Genomic DNA, 19,378 nt, shown 5'->3' on the forward strand with positions numbered 1-19,378 from the left:
AGTCACTTAACTGGCACAGGCGCTAAGTCCACTGATGCTTGTAAAGCACTTTGAGTATTATTTTAGGACTAAAATTTGAGGGCAAATCTACAAACCTAGTGACCACTACCCCTTTTCTTGAGGGTAGAAAGCTTGGAAGACTTGTGCAAATTACAATATTAGGTCACCTCTGAGGGAACATAAATTAATCCAGCCCTAAACAACCCCTTCAAATGATTCTATTTTTCCACCAATGTATAGATCATTTTAACACGTGTTGGTTGGTTGTTCTCCTGGGTTGCAGGTTTTTTAAGTTTAAAAACCAAAACATCTCTTTATTAGACACAATTAGAGCAACTTCAAAATTTAGCCAAGATCGTGTATCGGATTGTGGTGCAAAGGAAATGGATATGTGTAGAGTGGCAAGAAGAAAGAGAATTTGCTGCTGAGAGGATGAGTCCACGAGTGCATGATGGCATGACGAGATGTAGGTTGTTAATTGGTGAAGTGAGAGGTTTTTGGGGGTTAACGTAGTCTTAACTGGTGATTCCTTTATTTTTATTGGATTGTGTGGAAAGGATAAGCACTTTTAGAGCCTTAACTCAAAACTTAAAAATTTTCATATAGGGATTTCCTAGTTTAAAAAAAAAAAAAAGCCACATGTCAGGCAGTGGGAAGCAATAAAGGGTATAGGATGGGAAGACATAGGGGAGACAGGAAGGACAGCAGGGGAAGGTTGGGCTAGTGGTGACCATGGAGCGAATGTTGGGGGCAGCAACTGATGAGCCAGGAGTAGTGAGTTGGGAGGGTATAAACTTTGTGGAGTAGCAAGGGACAGAAGGTAATAATGGGAGAGTAAGCAGAGATGAACAGAATGCAGGGTAGACTAGTGCAAACTATCTTCTATGGCTACACTTGACTTGGCCTACGTCCGAGATATTGGAAAGCAAGCAAAGGAGTATAAAACTTCAAGGGAGCGTTTTTAAAAAGTGTTGTTTTCGCACAAAGTTAGTACATATTTTAAAATTCAGTCATCTGCTGAAGAATTACTGTGCTAAAGCCAGGAGACAAATCAAATCACTAAAGCATGAATCAGAAGGATTTTAGTACAAATCTCAATGCAACCTTGACAAGGGAGTCACTACCAACGCCTCCATAATATATAAAAATATTTGATCTCACATGCACACTGTGAAACAAAACATCCTTTTATCGACTGCACATAGCCTTTGGATTCACTATTGAGTTTAGGAAACATCATAGGATAGTCATGGTGATGAGAGCATGAGTCCTGGAAATATTGTTTAAAATGTCAAGTGTGACAGGTATTTTGCATCCCAGTTGACCTTTATATTCCTCATGTTACAACATTGCTTATGTACTGATAACAGAGGATAGGTTTAAACACAATATTTGCCATAAGCCTACCAAATGAAGCCCAAATGAACTCTCCACATAAAAGGCATTTTTTTGTAATCCTAGGGATGGAATACCTTGTCTCTACTGAAGAAAAAGGTTCTTGCTATCCATTCATTAATCTGCTCCTTTGGTTGACTAGTGCTCCTCTGTGGTAGCCTCACATACCGCCTACGGGTGAAGCTTGCAGTTCCCAGATTCTCATTGAAATTGGTTTGCATATATTTTGTTGGCAAGTAATAACTTCCCTGCAGATTCCTGACTGAAACTGGAGCAACCATGGAAAGAGACTATCGAGGTGGAACACCCGATTTGGAGATTTTGAGGAATATACCAAGGGCTGCGTAAGTACTTACACAGTGCAGACACAATCAGTGAAGTTAAAGTAATCTCGTAGAGGCACTTTCTGTGTCATCTTATATGTCTTATAGCAAGAGTCAGTACCTGCCACATATAGCGGTTATAATCCAAATAGGCAAAACAGAGAAAGGATAGAGGAAACAGATGCACAGAAAAGCGAAGGGACTTGCTGAGGTCACAAAGTTGGTTGCTAGCAGCGGTGGAAATAGCAACCCATGTCTCCTGTCCCCTACTTCAGTGCTCTTCCACTAGACCACTTCCTTTTCTTCCTGGCTCTATTTCACTTTTTTCCTGTCTCACAATGTGCAATTTCACAGGTTTGTCTCTGTTTTGGCCCTCTCATATCTATATCCCTCTGTCCTTGTACTGTGTCCTCTACCTCCTCCTCTGTATTTGGCCTCTTTTATTCTCCCACCTCTTTCCCACTGCCAGGAAAGGCAAAGGGGATGGGATTCCTTCGAGGGCTGTCCCTAGACCCTGTTCAGGGGATCCAGCTTTTGTATTTTGCCTTGGAAGTGCCAGATAAAATTATAGCTGCTGGAATGGAGATGGAAAATTTTCTTCCCCACGCCCCCTTCTGATCCTGTTGCCTCCTATCTCCTGGCATGGGACGTGAAGTATTCACCATTCTCTAGCACTCCCTCCGTTTTCTCACTGCCTCAAGAGGTAGGCAGTGCGTGTTACAACACAGACAAACCCAGACAGGCACATTACCCCTGTGTCAGTCCATCTTCTCAGTATTTCACCAAAGGGGGTTGCATGTGGTCTCTGAGGAAAGGTAAAGTGTAGCTGATTGTCATGGTTATTGTGAGATGTTTATATAGAAAGTCAGTTCTAGAGTTATGCAACATGAGGATATTATGTCCCAAAGCTGTCCGGAGTCAAACCTGTCACCTGAGAGGGGGCAGTCTGAGAGCTGACTCAACCAACGTAAGAATAATGAACATCTGTGGAGGCAGACCCCGATGACTGGCTGAGTGAGATGCAGGCTTCAGCATTTGCAAAGACAAAAGAATCCCAATAAAAGTCTCTGAACAGGGTACCCCTGGGTCGGGGATGTGATAGGCCAAGCCTTTCTCTGGGTCACACTCAGGCAGTTTCAGAATTTCATTCCCTTTCCCCGCTTGGGAACTTCACTCCAGCCTTTCTAGCTTCTCAGGCATGGGGGTCTCCCACTTAAGGGGACATTCGGTCTGAGCCTCCTTATAAAGGTCTGGTTTATCTACAGTGGTCTGGCATGACTGACCGCGTGAGAGTCGATTTTGACCCCTGCCCCGCAGTGTCCATGGTCTGTTAAGCCCTTGTGGGTGGTGGAGGCTTGTCAGTGGTTTCTCTCTCAGTGGTTCTGTAGCAAGAGTCAGCTACTTCTGAGGCACAGCACCTTTCCTGTGGGTCGCCCCTTCCTGAGACAAGCTCTCATTTTTAAGTTTGCTTCCTCCAGCTATGTATTTAGTACCGGTTGAGCCCAGAGGAGCTGGTTAGTCTTCTGATCGAGATGGGGCATGTACCATCACAGGGAACAATGGGCAGGAATTGTATAAGAGAATTCCTCCCCATTACAGGAGCAGGGACTCCAACAGCGTGGGGCTCTCATGAAAATTGAATCCCAGTTTTTGGATCCATCTTGCAAGGAATGACCTTTGGGTGAGAGATCCAGTTAGACAGGAAAGTGACTTGTGAATAAGTTTAGGCTATCGATTGCATGTTATATATCTTTCTTTTCTCTGTAACCTCCTGTTTGCAAATCCTTATATGTGCTTTTCATTGAATCTTCATCTCAAACTCTTGTAAATAAACTTAAACAGGTTTATAGTAAAACCATATTGAAGTGCCTTGTGCTAAGGAGAGTGCTGAACAGAGGTGAAACCAGTCAACTTGGGTGCACTGCTTTTTTGGAGGCAGCGGATCTATGTGCATTGTGGGCGTCCAGAAGATTAAGGGACTGGGCACTCAAGTTGAACAAAATGGGGTGTGTAAATTCCTAGCCTGCAGAGAGAAAGAGCAGGGCTTGCGGAGCCTGGAGTGGAGCGCCTGTGTTACCGGTAGCCAGTAACTGGAGAGTGTTTCCCCTGGTGAGCATAGACAGGGCTCCCTCTCGCTGTGAGCAAGTAATAGATATTAACCCTAGACACCGAGGGTCACCCCAAAAAAGTGTCACATGTTTCCAGGGTTCTACTCCTACCTCAGCTGCAGTTTGAATCCTTGTTTGCAGTGAATAGCTATAGTGCCATTTCCTTCTCCACACAGCACCAAAGTAAGACTGTTCGGATTCTTAGCCCCACTGCTGCTCACAGGATTCTGAACAGCAGCAGATGAAGGGAAAGACGCTAGTCAGTTTTTCTGTACTATCACTTGGGAAAGTTCTGAACAGCAGAGGCAGCACTGGAGCTGTCTGCAGGCTTTGGAAGGCAGTACTGCACTGGTTTTCACTCTATTTGGAAGGCTTTCACAGCCATAGCCACTAGATGATTTTTTTTTTTTTAAAGCGTGGTTTCTCAAGAAGCTGATGGCAGCTGCCCAAGAAATCTTCCAACTCACTCCACAGGCCACTATGCTCTTCCCTCTGGCAATTCTGTCCTTTGTCAACTTTCATAACTCTATCCTCTCCTAGCTCTCCTCCAACTTCCATTCATACCCTCGACATTTCATTTACAGGCTCTTCTTCAGGGGGGTCCTACACTTAGCCACCTCCTCTGCTCCCTCTGCACACACTCTGTGGGTGATCTCATTCACAAATACGCTGAGGACTCGCAGATTTACCTTTCTACTCCTAACCAATCTCCTGGGAAAACCAAAATCTCAGTCTGTCATTCTGTAAGAACTGAAGAACTTAAAAATGGCCATGCTAGGTCAGACCAAAGGTCCACCAAGCTCAGTATCTGGTCTTCCAACAGTGGCCAATGCCTGATGCCTCAAAGTGAATGAGCAGAACAGGGCAATCATCAACCTTCCAGCAACCAAAATCCTTTGCATAATGGCACATTATTTTCCCCAACTTCTTCATATTACTGAACAAGTCCAGTAATCTTACTAGGTAAAGCTTCATTAACATGTAAATGGAAAGTTCACACTGATCTTTCATTCACTGCACAAATAACAGTTCCTACTTGAAAGGACACACAATTAAAGTCATAAGCACAAAAAAATAAAAGGATTAGAATGAGACTGGTTGGCTGTATAGGTCACAGTAATGTCTGAAAAGCAACTTTTTAAGAAATAAATCATAATCTTTCTGGTAGGAATAGATTACAACAATAAATGAGTAAGAGTCAAATGCTGAAAAATATGCGCTGAAAATTCAGCATTAGTTTAGCCGTTGGTTGCCAATGTATTTTTAAATAAGAAAAAGCGTTAGTTTTTTTTTTTAAATACGTGAATTCTCTGTACCTAGAATACTAAAAATTAGAATGGAGTGAATCCTTTATTCACTCTATTCCAGCAAGCCAAAAACAGGCACTTACCCAATAAGCTACAACTTGGCCGAAAGCACAGTTGTACAAAATACATATTTTGTAAATAGACAGTAATTGTATAACTCACAAAGGAGTCACCTCTGACTGCAGAGTTCCCAGTCAGCCCAGTGGTAACGGAACTCCAGACAGGCACATCTGTTTGCAGAACCAAGCCCACAGAACATCAGTCATGAGGCTAAATGAAGAGCATTATCAAAAGGAATATTAAACAGGACAAAAAGAAGTCGTTGACATTTTAAGATTTAATTTAATTTTTTTAAATTTTCAGAACAGAGTCTGACATTTAACCTGCTGACCTGATTACTTAATTGCTACTTTCGGAACTGATGTAATAGACTTACTGATATGATGAGCGACAGTCAAAGTAAACAACAATTAATGCCGGTTTTGTTATTTTGCTTCAGAGACCAATTCAGCAGAAATGCAGACCTTAAAGGAGAGACTGTGTTTAATATTTATTTATCTCATTTATCTTAGCCATAGTGATTATGGATTTTTGGCTGAATTGTTTGTTTGTTTTCTGTTGATTGGCTGTGTTGTGGGAGTCTGTGTTCAATTTATTTTGGATTCAGTCATTCCACTTTTGAAATTTGCAATACGGAGAATAACTAAAACTACTCAATTTTTGAATAAGGTTTATTTTTGTCCATGCTTAAGGTGACATTCTGTCTTTTTATGATTGCCAGTGCATTACTTCCACTGTCTCTCTTCATAACCGCGTATCAGTTCAGGAAGCAGGAAGTAGCTGATTTTAGTTTAAATACCCGTCAAAACCACTCACATACTTAAAGCTCAGCATGTGCTTAAGTGCTTTGCAGAAATGGGTCCTCAGTCACAATCTGTTTCCCTGACCTGTACCTGGGGCAGTGTCAGAGCTGGATTTCCAATTGAACACAGTAGGCAGGTGCCATGGGGCTCCGGCATTCTAGGAGTGCCTAAAAGTGGGTTAAAAGTTTCATTTTTTATGGAAAACAAGGTCAGCTGTAGGCAGCTGAAGATGCTGTGCCTAGAAGCACATAAGATGTAAATCCATCCCTGGGCAGTGTGGTTAAGTATTGCCCCAAACTCAGGCTGGATTGCAAGGAGAAAATCCAGCCCTTTGTAATAAAGTGAGAATCTTTAATGGTCCAGTATTCACATGACTTGAAAACCCTCTTCGCAAGGTCAAGCAGAAAGTTTGTCCAGCCCTGGGGAGCAGGCTGAGAAGAGGAACACTGCAAAAAGAGGACAAGGAGATAAAACCAATTCACATGGGAGGCGTGAGAAAGGGGCAGAAGTTTAAGTGTAAACTGTAAGTTATTTCTGATGGCAGCACAGTATTTTTTAGTGCAGTTGCTGCTGCTAATGCTATTCATGGAATAAGTCCATAAATGGTGCATTAGAGTAGCTGATTCTAGGCTAGAACAGAGGGATCTGTGGGCATTTGATCCACAATTCCCCGAGAGGACAGTGGGGTATCCGACATTACACAGCAGCTGCCCCACAATACACAGCGGTGATTTCCCACAAGATAGTGGTCCTGGAAGCAGGGCAGAGGACACTAGATGCCTACCCACAGTGCAACAGTTTTGCTGATACATTTTGAGACCATGCGGGCACAATCCACCCATGCGAGTGGCCAACTGTGTAGATGCGCTGCTGAAAGAGTTTTGTGGTGGCGCAATGACGAGAGAATTTTTTACTGGTACAACTTGCTAGTGCAGACAAGGCCAATGCTAAGAAGTTTCGTCTTTGGGTTTGAAGGTATAGAGGGAGTTTTTCAACACCTGAACATGGATCTATTTTTTTAAGTCTGTACTTAAGCTATTATACTGAAGTAGGGGTCAGGTAGGGAGAAGTGGAGCCCTAGGAGTTTCTCCCCCTATTCTATTTTTAAAAAACAATAATTTCAGGGTGATTGATTATTACCTAGACCCACAATGCACCTCACGTTGAGAGAGTCAGGAATTAACATGGGAGCAATTATCCTTTAAGAGATGAGCATGGGGTATAAATGTTTTAAACACAAGTCACATATGACAACAAATCACATGTCACAAGCAGCAGCTTTGGTCTCACAGTTCAGATAAAGCAATTTCCATTTGGTTAGGTGTTCACACTTTTTTCTTTGCAAGACAGTTAACAGAAATTTCTACTCATTCTGTTCATTAGTCTGAAAGTTCAACAGGACTTGTGTGAAAAAATGCTGTGATGAAGAAAATGAGCACAGTTTCCCTTTAAATAATATCCATTACTAATTTTTTTTAACAAAATGTATATGCCAGCTCTTGAAATCTCAGGCTTCTTGGATGTGCAGCACAAACAGTCTCAATGTGCCAAAGTAATTTTTTGTGTAAAGATCCAAAATCCTCCAGGAAATGCTCTAAACCTACATAATGTTCTCAAGCACCTATATTTTAATTGGGGAATTTTACATACCAGATATATATGTAAAAGTTACAGGCAACCAGTTGTCTCCCTACTAGCTACCATGTGAGAAGGCTATAGAGACAGAGTTATTCCACCTAAGGGGAGAAATAACTGATGCTGCTGAAATTTGCTTCACTTAAGCCGTTTTCAGTTAGCAGATAAAAATGACCCTTTTTTAGTGAAAGCACTTCTCCTTCTGAAGTTCCACTATCAGAAACATGGGAGGCACGACTGAAAATCTGGAGTCAAGAATTAGCCCATTGTTGCACTATTGAGAAATACAACTTACAAGGCCTTGTCTTCACTGGTGTGGGTGGGAGGAAGTGTTCTTACCAACAAGTGGTAATTAACATGAGGTAAAATACTAGTGACACTACAAGCTGCCTTGTCTTCACTAGGATTTTACCTCGTTCTAGTTACTCATGTTAGCCAGCACCCTTTTTCCTCTGAAGACACACATGAGCATGCACTTAAAGTGGAGCTGCAAAAAGAAAAAGAAAAGGGAAATGTTATTTCTCCTACCTTTTCTCATGAGGTACCAAAAGTCTGAAATATCCCCCCCTTCCTAGACATTTTAAAAACAAAAACCATGCTTGATTTTCACCTCGAAGTATCAGCAATGTCAAAGCAGGAATCAAGAGCTTCTGCAGGAAGATCTACTAAAGATCTAAAATGTATAAGGAAAGTTTTTTCAGCCCAACCATTTACTATTAAATGGCTGTTAGCAAAAAAGAAAAACCAAAAACCCCCCAATATTCAATTTTAAACCATCTGAAGAAAAAAAGTCATTTCACCTGTTAATTATTCAGATTAAGGAGATTTTAGGACATGTGAGATGTCACAATCCTATCAGTTCTCCTGTCATCTTCAGTGTTTCAGGATAGGCAAAGCCTGAATTTCTAATGTGAAAAAATGAACTGAATTTAAATCTCTCTTCACTCACTAGAAAGCAGCAAAAGAGGGTAAACCCAATGTTTTATTCTTTGCAGGAGACCTACAAAGGGATTCCATTAGGTCACTATCCCAGAACTCAGGTTTTATAAGAAAATTTTTATAATAAGACCCACAGAATTTTTGCCTTACTTCTCCACACACCCCCTTTAAATGTAAGTAGCTATTTTAAGTAAATATCTTTGCAACCTAGTTATAGCACTGTGTACTAGAACCCAAAAGCTGAGTACCACTAGAGAGAGCCCTGAGTCTGACCCTGAAACTGGTTTTGTACCATAAAATTAATTTTGCTACACGTATACACTTTACCATAAAACAAAATATTAAACTAACTGATTTGTTTTATTATTCAAGTTCTGAAATGGATAAATTATATAATGTAATGAAGTGTACATTTTCTTTATTAATTTTCCAATTTTATAATCCGTAGCTCTTGTCTCCTAATACCCCTACTCTACTTGGCTACATTGATGACATCTTCATCATCTGGACCCATGGAAAAGAAGCCCTTGAGGAATTCCACCATGATTTCAACAATTTCTATCCCATCATCAACCTCAGCCTAGACCAATTCACACAAGCAGTCCATTTCCTGGACACTACTGTGCTAATAAGCGATGGTCACATAAACACCACCCTATACAGAAAACCTACTGACCGCTATACTTACCTACGTGTCTCCAGCTTCTATCCAGGACACACCACACGATCCATTATCTAGAGCTAAACTCTAAGATACAACTGCATTTTCTCCAATCCCTCAGACAGAGACAAGCACCTACAAGATCTCTATCAAGCATTCTTAAAACTACAGTACCCATCTGCTGAAGTGAAAAAACAGATTGATGGAGCCAGAAGAGTACCCAGAAGTCACTTACTACAGGACAGGCCCAACAAAGACAATAACAGAACACCACTAGCCGTCACCTTCAGCTCCCAACTAAAACCTCTCCAGCGCTTCATCAAAGATCTACAACCTATCCTGAAAGATGATCTCTCACTCTCTCAGATCTTGGGAGACAGACCTGTCCTCGCTTACAGACAGCCCCCCAACCTGAAGCAAATACTCACCAGCAACCACACACCACAGAACAAACACACTAACCCAGGAACCTATCCTTGCAACAAAGCCCAATGCCAACTCTGTCCACATATCTATTTAAGTGACATCATCATAGGACCTAATCACATCAGCCACGCAATCAGGGGCTCGTTCACCTGCACATCTACCAATGTGATATATGCCATCATGTGCCAGCAATGCCCCTCTGCCATGTACATTGGCCTAACCGGACGGTCTCTATGCAAAAGAATAAAATGGACACAAATCTGACATGAGGAATCATAATATTCAAAAACCAGCAGGAGAACACTTCAACCTCTCTGGCCACTCAGTAACAGACTTAAAGGTGGCAATCTTGCAACTGAAAAGCTTCAAAAACTGACTCCAGCGAGAACTGAACTTGAATTTATATGCCAACTAGATACTATCAATTTAGGCTTGATAGAGACTAGGAATGACTCAGCCATTACACACATTGAATCTGTTTCCCCTGTGTTAAGTATCCTCACACCTTCTTGTCAAACTGTACGAAATGGGCCATATTGATTATCACTACAAAAGTTTTTTTTTCTCCTGCTGATAATTGCTCATCTTAATTAATTAGCCTCTTAGAATTGGTAGGGCAATTGCCACCTTTTCATGTTCTCTGTATGTGTATATATATATATATATCCTTACAATATGTTTCATTCTATGCATCCAATGAAATGGGCTGTAGCCCACGAAAGTTTACGCTCAAATAAATTTGTTAGTCTCTAAGGTGCCACAAGTACTCCTGTTCTTTTTTCATAATCCAAGGGGTTATTTAGAACCTAGGTTTTAAGAGGATCTGCTTTTAAATAAAATCATGATCTTTAACCTGACAGGGTCTCTATCATTAACTCTTTGAACATGTGTCGTTTTGAAGACAGGAATTCACCTTTAAATTGTAGTTATAGACTCATAGACTCATAGACTCTAGGACTGGAAGGGACCTCGAGAGGTCATCGAGTCCAGTCCCCTGCCCTCATGGCAGGACCAAATACTGTCTAGACCATCCCTAATAGACATTTATCTAACCTACTCTTAAATATCTCCAGAGATGGAGATTCCACAACTTCCCTAGGCAATCTATTCCAGTGTTTAACTACCCTGACAGTTAGGAACTTTTTCCTAATGTCCAACCTAAATCTCCCTTGCTGCAGTTTAAGCCCATTGCTTCTTGTTCTATCATTGGAGGCTAAGGTGAACAAGTTTTCTCCCTCTTCCTGATGACACCCTTTTAGATACCTGAAAACTGCTATCAGGTCCCCTCTCAGTCTTCTCTTTTCCAAACTAAACAAACCCAATTCCTTCAGCCTTCCTTCATAGGTCATGTTCTCAAGACCTTTCATCATTCTTGTTGCTCTTCTCTGGACCCTCTCCAATTTCTCCACATCTTTCTTGAAATGCGGTGCCCAGAACTGGACACAATATTCCAGCTGAGGCCTAACCAACGCAGAGTAAAGAGGAAGAATGACTTCTCGTGTCTTGTTTACAACACACCTGTTAATGCATCCCAGAATCACGTTTGCTTTTTTTGCAACAGTATCACTCTGTTGACTCATATTAAGCTTGTGGTCTACTATGACCCCTAGATCTCTTTCTGCCATACTCCTTCCTAGACAGTCTCTTCCCATTCTGTATGTGTGAAACTGATTGCTCCTTCCTAGGTGGAGCACTTTGCATTTATCTTTATTGAACTTCATCCTGTTTACCTCAGACCATTTCTCCAATTTGTCCAGATCATTTTGAATTTTGACCCTGTCCTCCAAAGCAGTTGCAATCCCTCCCAGTTTGGAATCGTCCGCAAACTTAATAAGCGTACTTTCTATGCCAACATCTAAATCATTGATGAAGATATTGAACAGAACCGGTCCCAAAACAGACCCCTGCGGAATCCCACTTGTTATACCTTTCCAGCAGGATTGGGAGCCATTAACAACTACTCTACTTAGTTGTTAGTCTAACACCTGAATAAGGATCTCTGCCATATTTCTGTAGAGTCCAACAGAGTTTGACAGCAGGAGCAGAGTGCCTGCCAAGACATTACACCTTAATTTTATTACCAATAGGGAAGGGCAAAGGTGCACTGGCTCTTTGGTTAGACGTTATCGCCTTCTTTCCAGCAACCCACCCTATTCCCTATTGGTGTTACTTCTACCTCCAGACTGATATCTCCATTTATGCTCATCCATTTCCTAACGTAACACAGAATCATTTGCACCCGAGTATCTGAGGCTCCAAAGGAGCTTGCTGCACATCACTATATATAAACAAGGGCACTATAGTAGAATGGGAACAAGAAAGAATCATGAAGGTAAAACTCCACAACAGGGAAGGAGCAGTTTGATACTGTCCATAATAGCTGAGAGGCCAATGCCGTTCCACCAGTGACTCCTCAGATGTGGCACCCTATATGACAGTCTGAGTACCCCAGGCAGCTGCCTCACTGCACCCCAGATTAGTGCAGCAATATTGTTCAATAGCAATATTCCGGGGGGGAGGGGGGAGTGAGGGATTAAAATGGTATATTTTTGTCACAATCCTCATTTGTAACTCACACATATTCAACCAGAAGTCCCCCTCCATGACCTCTCTCAGGATTCTGTAACACAGCCCTCAGTACATTCTAAATGTACTGTCTACTTGAATTTAAATATTTAAGAGGAAAATAAGAAACTGCTTCTTTACTGCAAAGCAAGGTAGAGAAACAGAATGGAAGTCAAAGTGTAACACACTGGCAGAGCATGTGTCACATCCCCACCCTGTGGCTGGTCAAACACCTTACTATTGCTACCGGTTAATGGAGGTAACTCCTTGAGCTCAAGTGATAAATGTCTGTTCTCCGGCTCTGAAGGTCTGAGTTTCAAGCTTCACTGAATGTTCATACAGAAGGCTGTTACACAGTCATCCCTCTCCAATATCAGGTGAGGGTGGTAAATACATAAGACAAGATTTTCTTCAATGTTCACAAATAAAGTCAAGTCAAGGCCTATTACTATTCTGTAGGGTCGTGGAATTCTTTGGTGCTTCCACGCAAGAGAGATGAATTCACACTGAGAAACTCTGCTCCCTTTTTATATATGCACATTGCACTTTGGATTAGTGACATTTTTGCACAGTACATATTCTGCGCTAACAAGGACTTTAAAAAGCACCATTTAGTTTTCCTGAAGGAGACTGACTTTGTTATCAAAACATGTTCAACGGTGGATCCAACTATTAGGGGCTTGCACTCCATTCTGCTATTGTGTCTTTAATTAGGACAGAGTTACTGGAGAACTATTTGAGTCTTGTACATGTTTGTGTCTGAGATGCTGTTTTTTACCTGCAGTGCTCATTCTGTGGGAGACAGACAGCCTCTTGAAAAGCCACACAAAAGATCATTTCTTTCCAAGCCAACACAGCTTTCCCCAATCCCCTTGACTTCCAAGGAAAAAAGGGGTCTCAGTACAGGAAACTTATTGTTGAATTTAATATGACTAAATACAATAAGCTAGAGGAAAATATTTCTGCTTCAGTCAAAGTACACAAATTGGATGTACGCTACCCCATCTTTAACAGGTTCTGTTAATCACACCATGTGGTCCGACCTACACAGGCAAGGCCAAGTCACATTACAACACAATCCCCACACACTTAGTTTGCACAGGCCCCTCACATGAGTATGTTTACACTGGAGCTGGGGTGTAATTATGGAGGGTCAGACAATAGAAGGAGTCAGATAATTATTTAATGACGGTAGACACTGAGATTCAAGGCATTAAAATTTCATAACCATTAAAAACACAAATTATCAACATCATGTCACAATATACAAAGAAAACAGCCTTAAATCGAACTAAGTTTGCAAGCACCATTTTTCTTATTCTGCCTATTTGTAAATTTCACTTATCAATGGAAATGTTTTTTTCCTGCGTGTGGTGAAATCTACATCTACCAACATTTACCAATAAAAATCAAATCCTTCCAAGCCTAATTATGTTTAAATAGTAACATTGATTTTAATGGGCCAAACTGATCACTTGTGTAATTGTAATGAATTAAACGGAGTTATATCAGGGATGTATTTGCCTCGATTTGTTCAATTTCACTTAAACTTAAAGCATGGTCCAATTGAAAGGCATCATAGTCCAGGAAACGTTTAGATCACAAACATGACAGAACAATTTTTGATGCTATAAAACATGCATTAAAAACCAGCACAATTTCTCTCACCAGTTATGTCAATAATTGACTAACTTACTTACTGCAGGATGGTATAATAGAAATTGGATACTAAAAAGGCTCTTTTAGGTCATCTAGTCCATGCCCCCTAACCAATGCAGAATGGTTCCTATACTCTACCTTTCACGTTTTCTCCAACTGAGTTAATAATTTAGTAATGGACCTGTCACCACTTACGAGAATGGAATAATCTCAAAAAGTAAGTATCGCTCTCAGAGATTTGCCTGATATCCAGCCCCAATTTTCCCAGATTTAGATGTTATCCCATTACTCCCAGTTTTAAGCTACCTTGTACCATCCTATGCGATTCCTGTCCTACTATAATCCATACACTTATATTATGATGCACACTTTCTCTAGCTTTCACATTGCCACACACAGCCATGTAATCTGGACACACACAAAAAACAAACCACAGCTGTGGGAGCCAGCTAAGTTCAGACATTTTCTGACTGTCATTTTCGCAACTATTAACAGCAACATTTGCTTTCGTATTTTAGGACCCATTTACTGAAGAAGCAATTCGTCCACTAAAAACAAAAATGATTGTACACAAATCAAAGGTGGAATCAGGCCTGTTGTAACCGTTCATTTAATTTTATTTTATGAGAGAAAAAAAATAAGTGGTCACCTGGCACACAAACAATATAGCTGCAGATAAATCTGCGTAAGACAGACCATAACATACCGTTACACCAGATGACTGAAGTTCCCAGTAACAGATGCCATCTTGACTAAACATGCTTAAGACGGAACTGGGAACTTCCAGAACAAAAAGCAAGAGTTGCTACAGTTTCAGTTAAAGAGGCAAGACTCCCTCACTCAAGCTGTACATGATTCATTTCATGTGCACTGGAGGGGGGCGGAACTGGGACATGTAACTCACTTAAGAGTGTGTATTACATTGGTCAAAAAAAATGGAGAAAAAAACCTGTTTCACGGGAGGAACAATAGAAAAAGACACACCAGCACCCTCTTCATTTTTCTCATCTTCTTCCAAGTGGCCCCTATATGAATAACCACCTAAGTCCCAGTGCACCAAGTTCTCTTCATTCAAATCTTTCCTAAAGGCTCTTTTCTCCCACAAATCCCCCCCATCACACTAGCCTAAGTGAGTCAAATAACTTCTCTCACCCAGCATTGCAGCAGAGGAGAAGACAGAAAGAGCAAAACTTGAAACAAATCTATATCAGTACTTTCCTTGGGTCTCCAAGTCCACTTTCTCCTATTTGCGTCTGTATTTTAGACCCCAATTCCACATCAGGGTAGGATTCAGAATGCGTGCATACTAGTAGATCCCAGTGTGGGACTGGGACCTTCCCTGTCCCAAAGCACTTGCAGTTAAGGATCATCTTACTTTGCCTCCAATACAGCGTATACCTCATTGCTGATGCTTAGCAAATAAGGCCTTCATCTTGCAATCGTGCATTTGTGCATAACTTTGTTCACGGAAGTAGTCCCATTAAATCTAGTGGGATTATTTGCATGAGTAAATACACATGCCTAAGTCTTTGTGGGATCAGGATATAAGTTAAATAAACGTGAAGTTTCTACAAACCATCTATTTAGGAGGAATGACCTGATAGTTCTTGACTTTGCTCATTCATGGTAGTATGCAGTGTACAGATCTGTCGCATCTTACGTGCATTTAATATGCACGATTTCACCTTTACGCGGTCGGCAAAAAACAAAAAAAAAGAGAAAAACAGCAATTTTAATACTGTACCAGTAGTGCAGGCGATTCCGCCCACCATTACACTCAATGTAATTTTGACTATATGGGATTTTCGCTTTACACGCTGACTGAAGAATGTAACCCCAGCGTAAGATGCGACAGACCTGTAGTTGTAATAGTGTCAGTTCCAGGATATTAGAAACACAAGGTGGGTGAGGTAATGTCTTTTACTGGATCAAGCTCAAAGCTTGTCTCTCTCATCATCAGAAGATAGTCCAATAAAAGATATTACCTCACCCACCTTGTTTCTCATTTATGGTGACAGATAACCTCCTGAATGCCCACTTTCAAGTCTTTTTACATTTCTGTTACTGCAAGGCAAAAACTGCAACACATCCTGGTGAATACTGCATTTGCCTGCATGCTACTTGGTGTCTGAATTTCTTAAGTGCATTTTAACTCTAATTATTGCTATATTATTGTATAGCACCAGAGTGCTAACACTTTAGACAAACTCATTGCTATTTAGAGAAATTCATTAATACAGCAACATGATTAAACAAACATACATGAAAACAATAAGAATGAAAGATGGGCATAAATATATAGGAACGGTATTTAGACAAGGGACTGTAGTACACCCCCCCCCATACACACACAAATCCCCTGCTATATAGGTTTATCATAATTTACATATCATTAATTTACAGAATGCACTTTCAAACTATCACTGCAGTTCCAGCGCTTGCGCTTCATAGCCTACAAAATCATTGCTGTAAAGGTTCCTCTCTTATAGCCAACAGAAGTTGTATATTAAATTACTCACTGAATCCCTTGACCAAAAAAAAGAGGGGGAGAGGGACGCCATTCCAGGAAATAAAAGTCTAAAAAACAAAAGGCAACTGGACTGCATGCACTGCTGTTCCTCTCCTTTAACTTGGCAACAACAAGTAAGGAAGGAAGGAAAAAGAAGAGATAAAAAAAAAAAATACAAGGAGATTTAGCTGAGGAATGTTTACCCCTCAGGAATTTAGTTGCAAGATAAGATCACATAAAATGTTCTCTGCATTACACATTGACTCTCTAACTATTGTGTTAGTGTTTACAAACACTTTAATCAAAAGAAACAGGGAGTTTCATTGTCCACATCGCACTCATGTCACACATCCCTTAGCATTGCAATTCCAAGGAAAGTCTGCCAGAGGACAAAACAGGCTCAGTTACACAAGAGTAACGCAGAAGCAAATATGCAGCAGTGGGGGGAAAAAAATCAGCTCAGTTGCACACACATTTCCTGTGCCCCAAAGAGATTCAATCCTTGGAGTAGATGAACTCTGAAGGGACCAGACGGGAGACACAGCAAATTCTGCAGTGAAGCAAAGCTGTGTCTGTGCTGCTAATATCGTATTATATAACAGAAAGTAGATTTCTCTGGAGTATACTTGTAATTGCAGTGATGATATAGTTTTAGAAAAGAATAAATACTGTAATATTTTGTAACTTGTTATGGTAGCACTATTCAGCAAACATCTCAAAGTGGTTAACAAAAGCAGGAATTATCCCCATTTTACAGATGAGGAAACTGAAGTAAGTGACTTTCCCACAGAGCTAAGCAGAGAACTGGGAAAAGGACCCACATCCCTCTGCACTGTCTCCAAAGAAAATGAGGACTGTGCTGAGAAGCAGTGTTGGATTCCAGAGTTAATTTAAAAAACATTCACATTTCTTCTATTTATGACATTAGAAAAACCAAGTGGATCACAAAAAGATAGCTCAATAGTTAAGATTCGGTACATCTGTCTATAGCATTTAGTCTCTACTCAAAAATAAATCTGAAATAGTTGAAATTGCTAAAAGTCAGTTACACAATTCAAGTCACTTTTTCCCCTAAAAGAGGCAAGGAATGGATATAACAAAAACCCACGATAGCCCTGGCCCAAAACCACATTTTTCCCCCCCTTTTCCATCACCAGTCCCAGATCTCTCTTACCAACCAGAAACACTCCTATCTCATAGCACCTTGGCACCATTAAGCAATAGCAAATTAAGGTCAATCACATTTGCAGCTATTTTCATCATTGAGATGATAAATTGTATCAGGATTCCCTCCAGTTATTTGTTACTGTATCCCAGGGAAGTTCAAATTACTACTTATTATTTGTTACTGTGTGCTGAAAGTTGCCATGGAGTTTTTAAAAAAAGAGCTACAGATGTTCACTTTTTCAGACAATTCAAGTGGCACTCAGAATTAATCATATTTAAAAAAGAGAATATTCTTAATAAAAACAAATCAGACTTAAACATCCTGTGACTGGATAAAAAGAATATTGACATAGAAATGTGAAGTGTGTGTTGAGCATTTATTTTTATTTTTACACACATAACGATTGAGCCTACTACTGTGGCTATTTCTAATATGTTATCCTGAAGGTGCATGGAAAGGGAAAGAGAGCATTTCATAACGTAGTAAGTCTGCTATTTAATATATATATATCATCCGTTTGTCCTCTTAAACACAAGAAAAAAAAGCAATAAAGTATTCCAAAATTAAATTAAGTCACTATCTTATTCCCCTATAAATCAGCTCTTTTAAAATGCATCAGGCATTTTTTTAAAGGCATCAAACTAAAATAAATCCACATCTCAATTGCTTCTTCCCCTCCACACCAGACACACACCCCCTCCAACATCTGTATATGAAGGGCAATCAACACTGTCTGATAATCGTTCTGCAGGCAAGTCTAGCTCTGTAAGGATTTTTTACACGCAATCGCCTCTCCAACAAATAATAATCAAGCTTATAGACAACTCAGTGTACAGAAAAAAAAAACGGAGGAGTGATGGTGGTTTTTTTGGCAGTGGTACCCATGCCCCCACAAATAGCCCTGCACAGAACCTCCCCTCATCAACTGCACTTTTCTGACTTAAAATACATATCACAGACAAGTTGATTGCAAGAAATCACAGAACTCACCTGGATTTGGGATTTTTCCCCTTCCCCTGCGAGACCATAAAACAAGACACAACGTGGGATTCAATCACCTAGACATGGGGAAGGGCTTGCAGCTCCCTTGGGATGTCTATATGGTCCCCCCTCCCCTTTGCTAGGGATTTAGTCACTGCCCTAGCGCTTCAGCACAGGGGGGAGGAGGCTACAGCGTAGCACAATGAATTGCAGTGCAGAAATCTCCCTTGCCTGTTTTGCAATGACATCATCCTTATGTCCAGGGTGGGAGGTAGGAGAGGGGAAGCCCCCCCATTGGCCCCTTAAGATCGACGTTGCGGCATTCTGGAATTTGTAGTTCGCTCCCATGTCTAGTAGCAAGCCCCAGGAGCATGGAGAACTACAACTCCTATAAGGTTCTGCGCCGCGCAGCCGCAGATAAAACTGGGTGTGTTGTGGGGGGAGGGAACGGAGAGAGTGATCTCGGCGGCCATGTTGGTGGTGTGGGTTCGCCGTTAGCTCGGAGGAGCGGCCGGGAAATCGGATTAAAATGTCGGCAAGGGGCGGGCGGGAGCTGAATGGTCAGGGGCGAGTAAGGAAAGGCAGGAAACGGGGGGCCGCGCCTCTTATCCCGCCAAACGGACGGGTGGGCGCGGCGGCCAGCAGACCCCGCAATGCGTTCGGTTATCATCCCCTCCCCCAGCGTGGACGGTGCGGCGTGCTTAAGTCCCCCCTGCGGAGGGGTCTACCTCGGTGAAGGGGGAGGGGAGGCTGCCGAGTAGGCGCGTGCGCGGACCGGCTCCGTGCGCTCCGCAGACGGGAGCGGCCCGGGGCCTTTGGCGCACGAGAGCGAAGCCCGC

The 19,378-nt window shown here is 41.4% G+C and overlaps 1 protein-coding gene across 2 annotated transcripts in view; it reads right to left on the minus strand.

Annotated features, from left to right (window-relative positions):
• The window catches only part of RAB30 (RAB30, member RAS oncogene family), a 75,345-nt gene extending 56,549 nt beyond the window's left edge, over nt 1-18,796 (minus strand). Inside the window, exons 1-2 of one of the 2 annotated variants that reach the window (XM_030558442.1) lie at nt 18,549-18,796; nt 7,927-8,118 (exon numbers count right to left, since the gene is read on the minus strand). The gene's annotated coding sequence lies outside the window, so the exon portion shown is untranslated. The remainder of the gene's footprint in view (nt 1-7,926; nt 8,119-18,548) is intronic. The other variant, XM_030558436.1, reaches the window with a different exon arrangement.
• Between the last annotated feature and the right edge of the window lie 582 nt (nt 18,797-19,378).

This window comes from Gopherus evgoodei, chromosome 1, assembly GCF_007399415.2.
Source record: "Gopherus evgoodei ecotype Sinaloan lineage chromosome 1, rGopEvg1_v1.p, whole genome shotgun sequence".
Taxonomy (NCBI): Eukaryota; Metazoa; Chordata; order Testudines; family Testudinidae; genus Gopherus; species Gopherus evgoodei.